Here is an 18866-nt window from a genome sequence, read left to right as displayed (position 1 = left end):
CCTACCGGGCTTAACCAAGCTAAGCCTCTGCCAATTTTTATTTATTTGCCGCCGCGGTGGCTCAGTTGTTATAGTGCTCGGCTGCTGACCCGAAAGACGCGGGTTCCATCCCGGCCGCGGCGGCTGATTTTCTTTGGAGGAGAAATTCTAGAGGCCGGTGTACTGTGCGATGTCAGTGCACGTTAAAGAACTCCAGGTGGTTGAAATTTCCGGAGCCCTCCACTACAGCGTCTCTCATAGCCTTAGTTGCTTTGGGACGTTAAACCCCATAAACCAACCAACCATTTATTTATTTATTTATTTAGTTATTCATTTCGTGTACCCTCAGGGCCACAGGAATTTTTTAGACGAGTGGTTAAATAAACTAAAAGAAAAACAACGCACAGCGCAGCAAAGTAAATAGTAATACCGAAATGATGGCTCCTAGTTATATAATGTTATCTAATGGGTTCTTGATCTGCTGGTTAATAGAATATAATACAATACATACAGTGCAGCAATACAGTGAAAAAAAAAATGCTGGTGCATAAAAAATGAAATAAGTGCTCCTAAAGTTATGCAGTGCTCTCTAATATGGTCTTAAAGCGTTGGTTGTCAGTAATTGTAGCGGTTTATGCGGGGAGGTGATTCCTCTCAGCAGCTGTGCGGGGAAGCCATGACTGAAACATGGCATTGGTTTTGCATAATGGAATTCTGACTTTGTTCTCGTGATCTAGCCTTGATGAAAATTATTGGGGAGGGGAGGTCGGTTCGCCGCGAAGGGAAGGATGCTGAAATATCTTGTAAAAAAAAGTGAAATTCTAAGGGCTTTACGGTGGGATGCTAAATATGGCAGGCTAAGATTTAATTTTATTGCAGAAATGCAGGAAGCTCGATTATAATTACAAAGAATACGACGAGCAGAACTGTTTTGTATTTTTAGGGACGGGCCATCGTGGTTGGACTCCCTCTAACAGCTTTTCACTGCAAATAAAAAAATTGGCATTAAATGTCAATTACGCTATCGCGTCGTACCATTAAGGCGGAGCCTCAGTGTCCCCTCCATTTTTTTTCTTCCCTTCTTTTTTCTGACACTTCGAGAGGTCACCGGTTGCCTCCTCTGGGCCTCATAAGCTCTAAATTATTTCCTCCGGCATGATTGAAGCTATGACGTCATTTACTCCCCATTGTTCTAAGTGCAAAAACACATGCTGTGATAGCTGACCCGCCTATGTGGCACAGTGCCTATGGCATTTGGCTGGTGTCTGCATTTCGATGGAGGCGAAATGAAAGAAACGCCAGTGTGCTACGACGTCATCATCGGAATCAGCGTAAGTACGTCCGCTGCAGAACGAAGGCCTCTCTCATCTCCCTCCAGTTTCCCCTGTCATGTGCCAGCTGTGGCTATAGCCTAATGGGCACTAGAAACTCCCAGGGACGCCCTGCGGATGTTCAGGCTGTCTGCAGGACGTCCGAGGGAGGTTCAGCGCCCACCGGGTAGGCCCGTAAACTTCACAATCTTCGTCCTCCAACCTGGCTCGCTGCTTGGGGTCCACTCCGTTACCCCTAAGGACGATTGGTTACATTCCTTTTGTATTAAATACATACCCTGCCCATTTATTCTCGATTCCTAAGAAATTGTTAACTCGCGCTTTTCCTGAACCATTCTACTTCGCTCCGGTTTCCTTTACATGGCTCACTCCTCAGTTCGCAGTTTAAGGTCAAGCCTTTTCGTTAGCCTACAAGTGTGTCTCATAGGTGTATACGAGATATAACCGTAAGAAAAATTACCTAAACAAGGCTCCGGCTTAATTGAAACATTCAGAGAGAGCCATGATGTAACTAAGCCGCCGCCTTGTTTATACAGCAATTTTTCCCCTTCCCTTCATTCCTTTCTCTACTACCGCGTCCCTCTGTCTTCTTCCCCATCTTCTTTTCTTTCGTTCTCTCTTCTATTCTTAAAGGAGTATAGACACCTAACTTTAGGGTGCGTGGCGGAGTGGGTGAGGGAACAAACGCTGGTTAATGACATCCTAGTTGAAATAAAGAGGAAGAAGTGGGCTTGGGCAGGGCATGTAATGCGAAGGCGAGATAACCGCTGGTTCTGAAGGGTAACGGAGTCGATTCCGAGAGAGGGCAAGCGTAGCAGGGGGCGGCAGAAAGTTAGGTGGGCGGATGAGATCAAGAAGGTTGCGGGGATACGGTGGCCGCAACTGACGAAGGACATGGTTAATTGGAGAGACATGGGAGAGGCCTTTGCCCTGCAGTGGGCGTAATCAGGCTGATGATGATGATGATGATTTTCCTACGCCCGCTAATCTATTAATAATCGAATTTCTTTCTTGTGCCGTTTCGGTTTCAACAGCCGAACGATGACTGTGACGTCAAAGCGTGGCTATAGGTCGACGTGAGGCATGAAAAAGCCGCAATGCAATCACTGCTTCTACATTCGTTGTCATTCCGACCCTTGAGGAAGGCTGGCTTCAACACTGTATATAGTGAATTAAAAAGATGCAGCAGCGATTATATTGCAGTTTTTCCATACCTCACGTGACGTATAACCTCAATTTGACGTCAGAGACATTGTTCGGCTGATGAAACCGGGAGACAGAGAGACACACTCACCGTGTGTCCGGGCAAGGGTAGGCTAGCAGCACAGGTAATTGGCCCAATATAGGAAAATGATGCTTTCACACTGTTCCTATGTAGAATCGGCATTTGCCAATTCATTTCTAATATTTGGCCGATTAATTGTGCTGCTGGGGAACCCGTTGAGGGCGTCTAAGTCTTTTTATTTGACCAGCGTATAGGACTACGATTATCTATACTACTGTGTTGTGACTTTATACCCAGCAAACCAAAAACCTCTCAGAGACGTCTATAGCTAGACGTCTCTGGGAGGTTTTTGGTTTGCTGGGTAGTACTAGCCTGTGCAGGCATTTTAAGTGCCGTCTTGACTGCGTTCGTAACCGTGGTCTGGCCCGTATTAACCTGCCCCGGGCTAGGTTGTGAAATGGAAGATGGTACGCGTTGCGTTCGACTACAAATGCATCACTAAAAGCCGGGCTGTCGGTTTTGCTGTGCCCGTAGTTGTGTCCAGCAAGCATTCTGGTCAGACGCGTCAGCTGCTGCTTATCCAGCGTATTTATGGTTTATGATGGCTTGTATCTGTAAACCGAGCGCGCGGGCTCTCATTACTGGCTACGGCTGTTGCTACGACCGTGATGGTCGGGTCTCTAGGTTGGGGTCAAATGATTGGGGCCTACCATTCTGTCCTCCCTATCCGCAGCCTCCTGCAGTGTGTCTTCCGCCTCCCTGATAATCGTAAATCAAGGTATATTTCTTGGTTCATCAGATAGCGGCGCCAGGGCTATGTTGAGCAGCAAAGAGGAAGTTACAGCTCCTCGGGGCGTCTATCGGCGCATCCCGTGAAAAGATTGGCTGTGGTTTGACTAATCGCCATCCCGAGTAGAATTGCGGAAGCAACGGCGCGGCAATCGCAGCGGCGGCGGCACCTCTGAGGCACCCGCGTAGCAGACGAGTCGGCGGTGGCCCCAGCGCCGTAGCTGTGCGCTGTGTGACGTCACTCCTCCCGGAGAATGCACTGCTGCTGGCGCAGCGGCGAAGGCACCTCTGAGTGGAGTCGGCGGCGGCTCCGTGCTGCTCTGACGTCACTCGCTCCTCGCGCATGCGCAGTTGGGGCTCTCCGGGGCTCGGCAAAATCGCTCACACCTAGTGTAGCGTTGCTTTCGCAAGAAAATGCCTTGAAGTAGTTCCATGCTCTGACCGCGCAATGCGTTTCTGCCGGTGTTCGCAGAGCGTGGTAATGTCCCACAGTGCCAAAAGATTTTTTTTTTTTTTGGGGGGGGGGGGGGGAATTTGAGGGTTAAAAATGCTCGTGTGTTAGGTGTTCTTTTCCGTGTGTGCAGTTGTGTTTCCTTGGGCTGCAGTACGATATCTTGCGCTGACAGCCCGGGAAGAAATCCAAACTGTGTGGGTCAGAAAGCGAAGTGGGGCTGCAGGTTGCTTACAAAAATGCGCACTGAGATGCAATTAACTATTTATGGAGTATATGCGAAGTCTAAAAAGGTATATTAATACCCAAATCCTAATGAGCTTGGTCCATAAAAAGTCATTACGTTCTTGACTGATACGACCCAATATAAATTGAATTGACTACAGGTGAATTAAAACTCAAGCAGCAAAAAATCTATTTACACCCGATTTCTCACGAGTCACTAAGAAGTTAATATGTTCTTGACTGATATGGCCTAATATATGGTCTGCTTTTCCATATGGCCTGCTTTTCCATATATTTTCTGTATTATTTGGATTACTTGACTTTAATTTCCCGTCAAACTTGTAATCCTTGTTATTTTTGTTATGTTTTTTTTATATTCACATGCTTTTGTATGGCCGCTTCACACCACTATCTCCCCCCCCCCCCCCCCTATGTAATGTCCCAGACGGGATCTTTAAGGGTTCAATAAATGATGATGATGATGATATAAAGTTAACTGACTGTAGCTTAATTAAACTCAATCAACAAAAGTTAAATTTACAGCCGATTTCTCACTGATTATGGAACCAACCACAACCACAGCTTAAACGATTCCCATTTCAGCTGAACAAATTTTATTCATATTATATCGGCTATGGGAGAGGTCACGATGTTGAGTTGGTTGTAGGTAATGACTCGGAAAATACTGTTCATGAGGTCACTTGGCAATGCAAAATCTAACGTATAACTGAAATTCTTTTTTGGTACCAAGAGAAATGGAGGCGTGAAACTTTCTCATGTTGGAATTAAATTGCACAACGTAGCAGAGAGCTAACTTGTGTTACTGATTATTAAATGTGACAGCACATGTAACGGTGTGGAGGTGCAGCCCTGGGTGTTTCTGCGAACACTTCAAAAAGAAAAATTTGAAAAATTACCGACGATTACGTTACTTCCTAATGCGAAATTTGAGCGCAGCAAATAAGCTGTTTCACCTTTTCGATAGATTGAGGCAAAGAAATCGAGCAACACATGTATGCGCTATCACATAATTTTTTTTTTTTCACACGTATTCCTTTAACAAAGACTCCACTAACAGTTCTTGACAGTCATGAAGGAAGCTTTGTGGTCGGAGAAATAGAGTGATATATTTTCGAATTGGTACACCAATGCTTGATTCTCAAAGACGAGATCTATACAAGTGCCTCGCGAGGTTGTCACAGCCGTGGGACGCGTTACGAGCGAGAGGAACGGGATGTTCTCACGCATAAGTGTTAGGAAATTGCTGTTTGTCTTTATGTCAACATTAAAGTCCCCCACTACTAACATCGGTGTGGATCGATGGACGGTTAATGCGAGTTGCAGGAAGTGCACGACGTCTTTCGTGAGTGCGGTAGGGGCGAAGTAGGCAGCTACTACCAGCAAGCCGTTGGGCAACTTTGCGGCGCACAGTTCGCCAAGTTCATGTGACGTGCCAAACATTTCGACTGGTATTGCAGAGAGACCTGTGCGCAAGTAGATAGCGACTCCCGCCGCTCTGTTGTGGTCTCTGCGAGCACCACAGCAGTATAGGAAATCTATGATTTCGAGAGGCTCTTCGGGATCCATCCAGGTTTCAGCAAAGCAAAGTACAGAGGAATGGCGCAGAATGTGATCGTGGTGTACGTCCTTGGCATGTGCGGCAAGGGAGCGTACGTTAAGAATGTGGTTGTGAATGATGAATCAAGTGCTGCCAGCGAATGACGCGTCCATTAGCTGTCTGCGTGTGTTACTGATGTGTGGTTAACATGTTAAGCTTCGCCTGTAAGAGTGGAACGCGACAGCGTCTTGCAACGCTGCCAGGGAGTCCACAGAACGCCATCGCCAATTCGGCTGTACGCCTTGCTGGACGGTAAATTTATTTTTTGAGGAAAGGAAATGTATCTCTCTCGCATATCTGGGTGGACACCTGCACCTCGCCGTAAGGGAAAGGGGGAAGATGGGAGTGAACGAAGACGCCGTATTAGCTAGACGCGCCTTTGTTCATTCCAAACCATTCAGCTGGCATTACGGAGTGGCTAGCGTGCTCGTATCGCACTCCGGAGACCCTGGTTCGATTCCCCAACTCGACCAATTTCGTTCTCGGTTTTATTGATTTATGCGGTCTAACTAGAAAGGTTAATTAGGCTATTTCATATTTATATTATTGTATTTCTATCCATCGTGTTCTGTCATTAACCTGTCAATTGTTGGAACTGTCTAGGATGTTCGACACAACGTATATGAAACGAGCAACGTCTTACTGAGTGGGGAAGTGCGTGGTGGTGGAGGGAACGCGGCTTCGTACTTATGTTTTTTTCAGCAGCGTCTCCTTCCGCGGACGCTGTTGTCGCTGCGGCGCGCGTCTTTCTTTCTTTTCTTCTGACCTCTTCATTCTCCTCTATATTAATTAGGCTAATTGATTAATTAAGCAATTAACTAAACTCAGTGCAACTTAGTTGCAGCATCACTATACGATCCCTTTGATTGGTTGCATGGTTACTAGCCAAAGTACAATTGGCCCCATTTGAAATTCGCGCACTGTGACGTCACGAGCATTTCGACCAATTGAAAAGCGAGACATTGGGGGCGGAGCTGGTTACGAGGCCGACGCCGACGCCGACGACGACGCGAAACCCAGGAACGGACGCCAAAGAGCTGCGCTCTAAAATAGGCTTTTTGGGGTAAAAATACGGTTTGTGCGGCATAGTATTACCAATGTTGGCGTACACCAGAGAACCGGTCAATCGTCTTAAGTAGTAAGCTGGTTTACTAAATTTTAATAACCTTCTAACTAGTAGAGTTAGACGCCTATAGTTGCAATTAGAGATTTGTAGCCGGCCGTTAGTAATAGCTATATCAGTTTTTAGAATTTCGAAAGCGCGATTACCCGTCGCGCTGGAGTGAATGCTTTGCCTACATGCTTTCGAAAGCGCATGTATTTTGTCGAGCCACAGCGGCGAGGGTAATCGCGTTTTCGAAATTCTAAAAACTGATATGAATTACCATAGTCATTAGAACTGTGCTATTACTAACGACCGACTACAAATCTCTAATTGCAACCATGCAGTTGCCTATCTCTGATAGTCAAGAAGTTAGTCATCATAATTTAGTTTACCAGCTTAATAAAGACAATTAACCGGCTTTCCGGTGTACACCGACACTGCCGCAAAAGTCATATTTGTACCCAAAAAAAAAACCTATTCTTGAAAGTTTTGGAAGTTTTCCCTGAAACACCTGGTATTTATTTTATTTGGAGACACTGTCAATCCCATTACGGATTTTTTACAGGAGTGGGTTCATTTTCTCATATAGGCAGCATTCACACATATGTACACAAATGTAACCGAAGACTAATACATCAAAAAGGAGGCAAGCTCACGAAATAAAATGGCATTATTTTGATTGGTGCATGGAGTAGAAATATACATGCTGTTAAAATGCCTTGTGCGACCAATATTCGACACCTCTATTGAGAGACCAATATTCAGCTTATTATAACATGTACAGCCTTTGTGAAAAGTTTGGAGCCCAGGGGGTTTGCTTCTCAAGCGTCTGGTTCGTAATGCATCTCCAGCGCTCCAAATTTGCTGAAGGTAAGATGATTTCTGGTCCTGCCTCCTCCAATGGGTAGGGCTGCCACGAACGCTTCAGGAGACCCACTGCGAGGCTTAGAAGCAAACCCCTTGGGCTCTAAATTTTTGACAAAGACTGTACCTTGCGCCCGCGCCTCGCGGACTTCCTAACGCCGTTCAAATCAAGCGCGCAGACTGGCAGGTCACATGACAAGACGAAAAAAAATCCGGGCACTATACGCACACCACGCCGTCCGTTTTGTCGTGTGTGCTCGGTCGTTCGGGCATGGGTTGTGTGTTATTGTTTCCAAGATCGATACTTCAAACTCGTGCTCGGGTTGACTGATGATCGTAGCTTTTGGACCCGCTTGCATAGTACAACTTCCAGCCCTTTGTGAAAAAGTGACCGCGCCGGGAAGCGTGCTGGCTTTTCGTCTTGACGGCACGTTGGGCTTCAACGATGGAAGCCGCTGCGTCATTTATCTTACCGGAAGCGCGTTACAAAAGAAGAAGGCGGTTACTGGAAGGCGTCGAGTCTTCGTTTTCAGGTAAGACCCGTAATGCTGCGCAGGAATGCGTGCAATTTGCCACCGCGCAAATTAACCGGCTAGCTCTAAGGCGAGAAGAAACGGAAGGGATGCGCGCTGTCGTGTTTGTTTTGTTACCCCTAGACATAGTGCACGGTTATTTCTGCGGTGGCAAAATGCACCCTGCATTGAGTCACTGACTAGCTTACCTGTCTATGTTCACAGTGTATCCATTTCGACGCGAACGCCGTGAAAAAATGTTAACAGTAGGGGTGTGCGAATATTCGTAATTTTCGAATATAATTCGAATATTATATTTTTAGTATTCGTATTCGATTCGAAATCCAGGTATTCGTGTTGTTTCGAATATTCGACACGACGCGAACATTCGTGTCTAGCCGAATATTCTATTGCGAGCACCGGCGAGCATCGACAGAGACATAACAACATGGCACGCCCAGAGCAATGCGTAACTATATAGCGTAACGTTGGGCCATGCAGTAGATGACTGCACTGGTGAGCTTCTTTGTGGCTATACCTGCGAAGCTGGTATAGTTAGAGTTGTGCACGAAATACTTCGCAATACGAGCCAGTTCAGTGCCAATTGAGAGGGCATTTTCTGTGGCTGGAGAAGTCGTTTCAGCTAGAAGGGAACTACTTCTGCCTGACCATGTGGAGCAGCCGGTTTTCCTTCACGACAGCCTTTTATGTTCATCCCAGCAACGCGCTTTTGTGCTTTTGGCAAGGTAGTCTTGATCAATGCGGTGTACTAGCCATCTTCTCTGATATTTCCACTCTTCTAAGAACAATGTTCGAGACTTTGATACTTTTTATGCAGCCACACACACCTTTTGTGCTCATTTCATCACTGATAGTTGAACTGCGATGTTCCTGGTGCTCGGATAAATGTTTTGTAGTGGTTAAATGCGTATGTCCTTGATTATTCGATATTCGATTCGATATTCGGAACCAAGTATTCGTATTCGATTCGTATTCGAAAAAATTGATATTCGCACACCCCTAGTTAACAGACCACTGCGGCGACCCGCATTGGGGGAAAGCGAAAGCATTGATGCCTCCTTCGCACTCGTCGCCTCTCTTTCCTTCACTTTTGACTGTTTGCCTCTCTTTTTACTTCCAATTTTAACGTCTATCGCTATTTTCACGTTCTCGCACTACATGCACGTCCGGGGCTATTTTGACGTCTAAGTGATCTTTTGTCTTCTGATTAATTATTTACTCCAGATCAATCAAATTTGGTGCAAAACGTTATTTTATCATCCTGTGTCACTTGGTTGTGTTTGCCCTCCACAATTTTGACGCCTCGTACTGTTGTCACGTCCTCGCACTATATCGACGTCCGATACTATTTTGACGCCTTTGGGACATTTTTGGCTCTAATTAATTAACTAATTACTCCACAGCGACCACATTTTGACGTGCATCATCCTCACATCATCCTCGATCACGCACAGTCATTCTTTTTCGCTTAACTCTCACACGAATTGAGAAAACGCCGCCGACACGTTTTGCGGACACGAAACTATCGACTTAGCCAAGTAATGCTTTCGCTTTAATAACCTAAAATTATTGTTCGATGGACTTGTGCACTGCTGCCTGCGCCCATGTTTTTCATCACTATCTGCTTGCAGTGGTTTGCCGATAGCTCACGCCACTTGGCCTGTTTAGCGTTGCATTATGTGCTGCGCGTATATGCGTCGGTATAGTTGCTTGATGTGGCTTTGTGCGCTTTGAACACACCTATGCGAGACGATTACACCGGCTGTCGAGCTCTGGGGGTATGCTGTGTTTGCTCTGCATTCGATGCAGCTAACCCATAGCTAACTGCCCGCCTTTGTTGCCGGTAGTATGCGCCATGCGGTCTCTTGCGCTGCATAATCCGCTACGACACGTCAGGCCTTGACATACAATGCACTTTGCTCGATACGACATCGACTCGTATTCGCTGCAGTGAATTGTGCAACACATGACTAAGCGACATGCGCTACTGGCCACTGTGGCGGGCGATTAATTGCGTTCGAATCAAAAGCACACTGAACCCATCGTCCCTCAAGGCTGAGCAGTCGGTGCAATCGCCTCGCATGGTGTGTTGCAAGCTCAAAAAGCCACACACAGTAACAGGGTGTATGGACTCGTATTAGCGTAAATGGAGGAGTGGTGCGGCTTCCCCAACGAGAAAACTGTGCAGCTGTAAAATGCTTTTAGTGGCAGGCGACCGCGAAGACAGAACCATCGTCGGATGTTGAAGAATGAGTAGCCTGAAAATAGGAGCGCTTTGTAGCCTTTTCATACAGCCCTTTCAGATTAAATATTTTTGAAGAACCCGAAACAGTGCAAAGCGTTACCATCTGCCAAGACCCTTCACGAGGACAGTACATATATAGTTGTATACTGCCAGTGCTCCCCTGTGGGGCTGTGTTTCGGAGGGTAACGGGGAGACTTGAAATTAAGTAGACGGCAGCAGCTACACTGTTAGCAAAAAAACACCCAAAAGGGAGTAAATGGCTTGCCCTCTAACGCACACACAAAAGGAGTTTTTTACTCCCTTATATAAGGGAGTTATTTTGGAGTGAAAAGGGAGTAAATTTTTTACTACCCACAGAGATGGAACCCAAAAATGGCGTCATGTTTATCCTCATTCAGGCTCATTCTTACAGCAGTGACAGCGGCGGAAACGGGCAGTAGCTCTGCGGCCCGCCGGTAACCTAACTTGGGAAACTGCGCTGCCCTAATGTGACCCCGCGTCACGCATTCTTTCCGCCATCTGTTAGCCCAGCGGCGGCGTACGCGTCAGGAGTCGTCTGCTTGTCCTTTTGCTGTACGAGCTCGTTTCGTTGGCCATGTTCGTAGATAAAGGGATGTAACATTATAATCAGTAGCTTGAAAACTGAAAAGGAGCCGCTGAGTGGTTTTCACGGTCATGCACCACGCTATATTTGACCCAAAACCAGACCAGAAAAGATGAAAATACACCTTATGGTAGTTTGGAATGGCAGTGTTGCTTTCATATTCACTTCATTAAGGCTTGGCTTTTCGATATGACTGAGAAAAAATGTGGCCTCATGAGCTCAATCAAGAGCTCAGCGTTGACACTATGTTCTATCACAGTTCCATGTACATGCAACACATAATCTGCTGCAATACATTGCGAGAACCACACTGTAAAAAGCCTGTGAAAAGCAGGCCTGTAACGGAGTGGCGACACAAACAAAGGAAAGTCAGGTATCGTTAGAGCACTGGAGGGTTCACAGGAGCAATTGAATTATGTAACGTACTGCAGCGGAAAACGGCGACAAGTCGATATCTTGTACCGTGGCAGCGCCCGTGAAAGAGCAGAAGTCAGCAGAGATCCAGCGATGATGGTAACCAAGCGGTCGTCACTCACCGCCGTTATCCGACAACTGACTAAAAGCAGACGAGACGCTAGGCGGCGGGGAGGATTGCACAAAATGGTGTGTTTTTTTACTCCATTTCGGCCCTGGTGGATTATTTGGCACAATTAACTCCCTTTCTAGACTGCACTGTAAACAAAAATATACCCAAAAAGGAGTAAAAATGGTGGCGGCCAACCCTTTTTACTCCATTTGTGAAAACATTTACTCCATGAGTGGGGAGTAAAAAGGTGGACTGTCCTCCATTTTACTCCCATGAGGGAGTAAAAATGAGGATTTACCAGCATTTACTCCAGTCTAGAAAGGGAGTTAATTGCGCCAAATTGTGCGAGCAGTTAGCTGATGGCAGCATCCCATCGCGACAGCTGGCATAGCACCACAGCGCAAAACAATGCAACAAAGCTATCGCCAATACCCGCCGTTCAGAGATAATGGGATTCCACACAAGCCGATTTTCCTCAAAAACGGGTTCCGCTGTCACCCGATAAGAACGCAACGAGGCGACCTGTGAGCATAACATCGACCAGGCAGCCACGGCGCGGTCGGAGCAACCAGGTAGTAACAAAAGGCGAGGCCTTTTTAACGATCCCTGCGAAATGTGAACACCGAATACAGCGTCTACTCAGTCGCGTCCTTTAAAAACGGGGCAGCTATAATAATCAGTGCTGGGACGCTACGATCTACGGGTAGCAAGCCTGGCCTCCGGATGGCAGGCACGAAAGAAGATCTCCGGAAGAACCTTACGAAGTGTGGCGAAGATCTTATGCTTGCAATTTATCACTGCCGGTGACGTCTTCGCTGCAGTTGCGGTGACCAGAATTTCACGATAAAGCCCCGCAGTCACGGTGGTTGCACTACGTCCGCCATATTCCACAACAGAAGCATTGTCGCCAGACTACTGCCTGCCGTTCTCGTTGAAGTCAGCGAGTTATGAATGTAAGACCGTTGTGGGATGCAGAGAGCAGTCACAGAACAGTTATGTAACGTATTGAAGTTCCGGCTAGTTTATTGTTCAATATTCGTTGTCCCGTCTCGTAATTTCTTTTGTCTGCGTCTTTATTTTGCTGCGCTGTTGAGAGGCTGGGACCCGAAGAAGACGCACCGGGAGATGTACTGAGCGTTGTTTCGTGCGCGTGTTCAGCTTAGTGCATGTGTTAAGCGGTAACCGCATGAGGCGATATTCCTTCGCGATGAGTCGCGCGATGACGACGCCGTCGCCCACCGCTGTCGCTGGCGCAAACCGCACGAAGCGACTCGGCGTCGGAGCGGCGCGTTTTCGATGTTGCTCGACTGCTGCCACTTCAGCGTTCAGTCATTTTGCGTTAATTAACGCGTAGAACAACGTTCCTAAGGCTCCACACAAGATAAAACGCAATAAAAACATTGACAAAAATATATGTGGGCAATAATTTTATTTTTGTCCAATACGCAAAGTCACGTGACAGAAAAGCGCACGCATTTTTTCCTTCCTCCATGAGCGCGCGCTCTTTCAGTCTGCTGCCGGCCTCCCCAGCGTCTTTGTCCGCCATGGTACGCCAACGGAAACTCGCAGTGCCTGTCTTTCTACTATCCCCTCACCCCTTTCCTTTCACTTCTACACACTGCCTGCTATCCTTTATTTCCGCTGCCCCAGCTCAGGTGCTTCCAGCGGCGATAGCAGATGCCGGGGTAGAAAAATTCTTTTACCTTCCATATTCAATGCAAAATAAAAAAAAAACACTACACAGGGAGATAGAGAGAAAACTTTATTTACAAAGGAATTCGGGGCACGCCCCAGGGTCCCCGCACGACCCCACTGCACTCAAGTGTTTATGTTCCTGAGGTCCATAACACTGGCAGCACGGCCGGTGGCGATGGTCTGCACGGCCGGGTCCTCCGAGTGCAGCAGGGTCTCCCAGTCCTCCCAGGTCTTGAGGTTCTCTAGGTCCCGCGGGGGAGGGTCCGCCGGGCAGAGGGAAAGGATGTGGAGGGAAGAAGCGAAGGGTTCTGGGCATAGGGCGCAAGCAGGAGTGGGGAAGGAGGGATGATAGTGGGTTAGGGTAAGGGGCGAGGGGAGAGTATGTGTTTGTAATCTGCGCCAGAGTGTTGCGTGTCTGTTATCTAGGGAGGGGTGGGGCGGGGGGTAGAGCTGGCGAGAGGCTCTGTATGCCTGGGTCAGCTCACTGAATGAGTGCATGCGATCCTTCGTGAATCCCCGACGGCCGGTCTCAACATAAGGCCTGCGGGCTGTTACTTCCCCCCCTGAGCTACGTCACGCGAAAGAGGCCCACATAGAAGTTCCGTGCAGCACGTCTCGAAGCTACGAGCAGCGCACTCGTGTTGAAAATGAGGCCTGGAAGGTACACAAATGAGGTCTGGACCGAGAAGTCAGAGTGGGGGACGAAGGAGACGACAATGCGATCCATTCTGGTAACACGTGACACTTCCTTCACTGCCTGCGGGAAAGTCACGGCATGTCGCGACATGCTTCCGAACGCACATTTTTTTCTAGACGTTGACTGTGCCTAACCTCGTGCTTCGCGTGCGGTTGTGTCCGAGACGATCTTCTAGTGCCATCGCTGGATTACGGAATGTGGATTACGCTTCTGCCAGGATATGCCTAACAAGTGCTGCGTGCCCAATTGCCGGACTAACCACAAATCGGGTCCCAAAAACCACGTTTTCAAGTTTCCCCGGCATGAAGAAGAACAGAACGCCTGGATTAGGGCAATACCACGAGAGAACTTAGTTGTATCACCGCAGTCCAGGGTAAGATGTTCGAAACTTCCTTATAGAATAGTTACTTTTGCAAACTACGATAAGCTTATGCTCATGCATTGTAAAAAAAAGTGTATTTAAACTAGCAGCTGGTTAGCACTGTGGGTAGCGAATGCAGACTTTCAAGAAAACTGTTGCCAAGCTACAACTGCTATTTAAACAAAAATTTAACTTCCTTCTAGGTTTGCGAGCTTTACTTTATTGAGGCTGACATCGTGCGAGAGGCCTCCCACATCGACGAGGTTACAGGGCGCACCACCACTTCACCCCTTTCGCATCTGCGCCTTCGCCCAGGTGCAATCCCTTCGTTTCCGGGATGCCCGTCTTACACTTCTAAGCCAAGCACCTCAAGGGATGACCCAGACTCGAAGCGCATGCGTCTTGAGGCTGCTGCTTTGAGGAAAGCGCTTGAAGAGTCAGCTGAAGTGTTCCGCGAAGAGCAAGAAGCAGATAGGATTCTAAACCTAAAAGACTGGACGGAATATATAGGAAGCAAAAAGTCTGCATTCTGGCATGCTATTGAAGGGAGTGAACGCCATATTTTAGTGCACATCACTGGAGACGAAGCTCCATGCATCAAATATTCAGTTGCAGTAAAAGCCGACCTTAGCGTGACAGTTCACTTCGTAAAAATGCCAATAACAAAACTAGGCACCAATTTCTCCATCCCAACAGTAGCAAACAACAAGAAAGCAATGGTGGAGCTTCTTGAGGTCATTGAAAAAAAGCAGTGGCGACCTCAGTCAAAGTCCTGAATCTGCTAACGACGACATCTGCAAGCAGATTCTTCTCCTGCTGGAAAAGTTATCTTTTTCGCCCACAGATGAGAGCACCAACATCATACAATTTCTTAGCGAGCAATTGAAGCTACTCTCAATGAAAAAAGTTCGGAGACGCTACTAAGCCGACTTCATGATATTTTGCTGCCTACTTTTCACTGTATCGCCTCACGCATACCAATATATCCGCGGATCTGGAATCATGACTCTGCCGCACCCAGTGACCATTCGATCAATATGCTCACCGTATGGCATGAATCCTCAAGTCGAACATCAAAGTGAATCGTTCCTCCGCTACATGGCCGGAAGAATCACCGACTTGAATGTTCGCCAACGTTTTGTGACACTGATGGTGGACGAAATTCACATCAAGCCTTATTTCGATTATAAAGGAGGCAATATTACAGGTGCTGCTCTGAACAGCTCGGGTGCAGCAACCAACGCACTTGTCTTTATGGTGCAGAGCCTCTTGTGCCAATTTAAGGAAGCCGCTCACATCATCCCTGTCCAAAAAGCTCAATCAGAGTATCTGCACCAGTTGCTGCGGAAAGTAATACTGGAAGAAATTGGCTACAGGGTAGTGTGTGTTGTAAGTGACAACAATGCCATCAACACAAAGGCTATGTGTCACTTCTCGTCACCTCCTTCTAAACAAATTGTTTATTCGCATGCATCGGACCCTGCAAGGCCTCTTTTTTTGTAATAGACCCGGTACACATACTAAAGTGTATACGCAATAATTGGTTTAACCAGAAAAACGACCAACATTGTTTCTACTTTCCCGACTTCGAAAAAGACCACACTGGAGGACAGCGAATGCTCTCTGCGTCATTTGCTACCATCAGGAATCTATACAACTTGGAGTGCGAGAGGCTGTTAAGCTATGGCTACAGACTGTCAAGAAAAGCTCTCAATCCATCGAACATCGAACGACAAAATGTAAAGTTGGCTTTGCAAATTTTCAATGAATACCTTCCTCAGGCCCTGCGAGCCCTTGGGATGAAGCACAACCTCTTATTTTTCAAAGGGACTGCCACTTTCATTGAGTTGGTGGTGAAATGGTGGAAGATTGTGAACGTGAGGACGCCTTGGAAGGAAAAAAGGCTTAGAGACAAGTTGCAAGAACCAGTGTTTAATTTGGAAAATGACATCAAGATTAATTTCCTTCACAATCTCTTGGCCTGGTTGGAGGAGTGGAAAGGCAAAAGTTTGGACAGCGGTACGCTAACAAGAGAGACCCATGCCGCTATCGACCACACAACATATGCTTTTGTGGAGTTTACGAAGTACTGCTTCGAAGAGCTCAAGCTATCATATATGTCCTTCTAGGAAAGATCCAAACCGACAGTCTGGAGGAGCGCTTCGGAAAGTACAGGATGCTCGCTGGATCCCAGTATCATGTGTCGATGAGGCAAGTGTATGAATGTGAAAAGAAGCTACAGCTAAAAAGCACTTTGCCAGCCATCAGTAAGGATGAGCGATGGGATGAGCTTCACTTGCGACCAGACTATCCACGACCTAGCCTAAATGTAGTGGTGACCGAAGATGCACTGTCGGAACTAAAAGACATCGTCCCGGTGCTGGTATATGTGGCAGGCTATGCAGAGTACGCAACACTTAAAAAGCTCAAGTCTACAAAATGCAGGGATGCGCTCACGGAAAAAAGGACGACATCAATATCCGACACGGATGGACGATACGACCTTGTGAAGCAACTTGACAGGGGCGGGCTTGTTTACCCAGCAACATTTGCCGTAAACGCTGTCGCACACAACTACGTAGTTGTTAAGCAACTATCAACAAACAAGGACTTTTTCATTTAGTCACGGACCTCACGCTTGAACTGCTCGCCGGTGACGATTCCTCAGTTTGACACCTGCGAGGATGGCCACAAGTGCGAAGTTGTTCTAAAACACCGCTTGTGGTGTAGCACGAACATTTTCCTCAAGAACTACTGCTGCAAGATGAACGACAAAATATTGGATGCCAACGCCAAGGCGAAAAAGAGAAAAGCTGAGACTCTGCGGAATAAGGCAGCGGTTCCGTTGTAAATAGCAACATGAGTGTTTTATATGTCAACTTCTAAACCCACTTGTTATGTTGTAAATACTGTGGCAATGTATGTACCTGTATCGAAAGCGATCGTATTCATGTAAAATATGACCCTAGAACAAATACATGTATCTCCAATAAAAATACACATACGCAGTTGTGAAAGCTATTCGAGAGTTTTTGATTCTTCATTATCGTTATGCTTCATAAAACCAGGTGAAAAAAAGGAAAAGTTTTAAAATATTGGCAAATTTATTTCAAGTAATGCATGAAGAAAAACATCTACTGAGAAAGTCGAGAAGGCGCAATGCGATAGAGGTGCTGACAGCAGTGCTTAAACAATCTTTGCACGGATGGTTTGCGGCTAGTGCCTCAAAATAAATTCCGCGTAAATTCTCTGCTATTCATTCCAGTATTTTAACTAAAGAAAAAAATGTGGACTGATAAATGTAAGCTTATTGCTGCTAGTTGATTCCGGTCGCGATTCCTTAAGCTCCGCCGTAAGTGGCGGCGACTGTGGGCCTCTTTTCGTGACGTCACGGGAGGAGCACCGGCCGTGGTGAGGGCTACGTCGGCTGCGTCTCCGGTGAAAAAAAAAAAAAAAACGGCTCGGAAGTTGCGCACCCGCAAGACCTACCGTCATTGGCTAGTCTCGCGCGGCACTTCCGGGCGATGGGCGATATTTTCTGCAAACCCAGAAACCGGGCGACGCAATGAGCGACAGTGTGAATATGTAACAAGATCTCTTTGTAGTTTATCTCTCCCCATTCTTTCTAACTGTCCCTTCACTTCTTTCATTTCATTACTACAGCCCGCCTGGTATCCTTTCATTTCCGCTGCCCCAGCTCAGGTGCCGCACGGTCGCAGTCTACAGGTGTTTCGAATGTCATGACACCCTGCGCGCGCATATATATACTAGCTCACTTACAAGGAAAGGTCCCAATTAAGTGAAAAATTACCCGAAGAATGAGTTCTTGGGAAGCCTATACTTTTTATTGGTCTGGTTTTGAGAATAGATGTAAGCATTACAGATGACAGCCATTAAGTTTGTCACAGCACCAGACGGAGGATGTTCAGAGGAAGCGGTCAGGTACATCAAAATGATCCGCTTTCTCCTTTGTTACACAATTCAGTGACCCCTTATGTTAAATCCCCATTGTTCCTTACTTCCCTTAAACCATCTGTGCTTCTCACTAGATGCTATGTTTTTGCGGGACATTCAATCTAAGAAGTAAGGCCTTTGTGTGAGGATATTAATGGGCCTTACGAAATAGTCTCAAGGGCGCCCGCAGCAGAACTTTTTCCAGGGGGGTGCACCCGATGGCCGGGTATAGGGGAGGCGGTAGGTTAGCACCAAAACGGAACTATTTGTAGTATAAATTGCGCACATGAAACAAAAATTAGGGCTAGGCTTGGAGAACAAACAGAATTTATTAATGAACAAAGAATTGAACTCGATAAGCAAAATTCGATAACTTAATATCACTTAAGCGTGCTAATCAAGCTGTGTGGTTGTTTTCTACTAGTGCATAAATAACCGCAATTCCAGGAGGGGGGGGCAGTCGCCCCACTTGCCCCCCCCCCCCCCCCTTCCGGACGCCCATGTCAAGGGCCGTTGGCATACTCCTCTAAGCCACTAATAAGAATGAGGAAGTTCAGACCGGGAATAAAAACGAAGTCTCAGAAATGCAGTGAAAGTATGAGTAGTTTATTTCAACCCGACTTTTCAGACGCTTGCCTGCCGTTGAACCGCTCCTTCAGTTGAA

At 46.9% G+C, this 18866-nt stretch overlaps 1 protein-coding gene and 1 pseudogene across 1 annotated transcript in view; both read left to right on the top strand.

Moving 5' to 3' along the window:
* The window catches only part of LOC149366712 (flap endonuclease GEN homolog 1-like), a 361675-nt gene that overhangs the window by 202288 nt on the left and 140521 nt on the right, over positions 1-18866 (top strand). The gene's annotated exons all lie outside the window — the stretch shown is intronic.
* On the top strand, positions 14108-18848 carry LOC149366721 (uncharacterized; annotated as a pseudogene).

This window comes from Amblyomma mixtum, chromosome 1, assembly GCF_055824585.1.
Source record: "Amblyomma mixtum isolate Tamu chromosome 1, ASM5582458v1, whole genome shotgun sequence".
Lineage (NCBI taxonomy): Eukaryota > Metazoa > Arthropoda > Arachnida > Ixodida > Ixodidae > Amblyomma > Amblyomma mixtum.
Note: the sequence above shows the minus strand (reverse complement) of the source record. Positions and strands in the feature narration are given on the sequence as shown.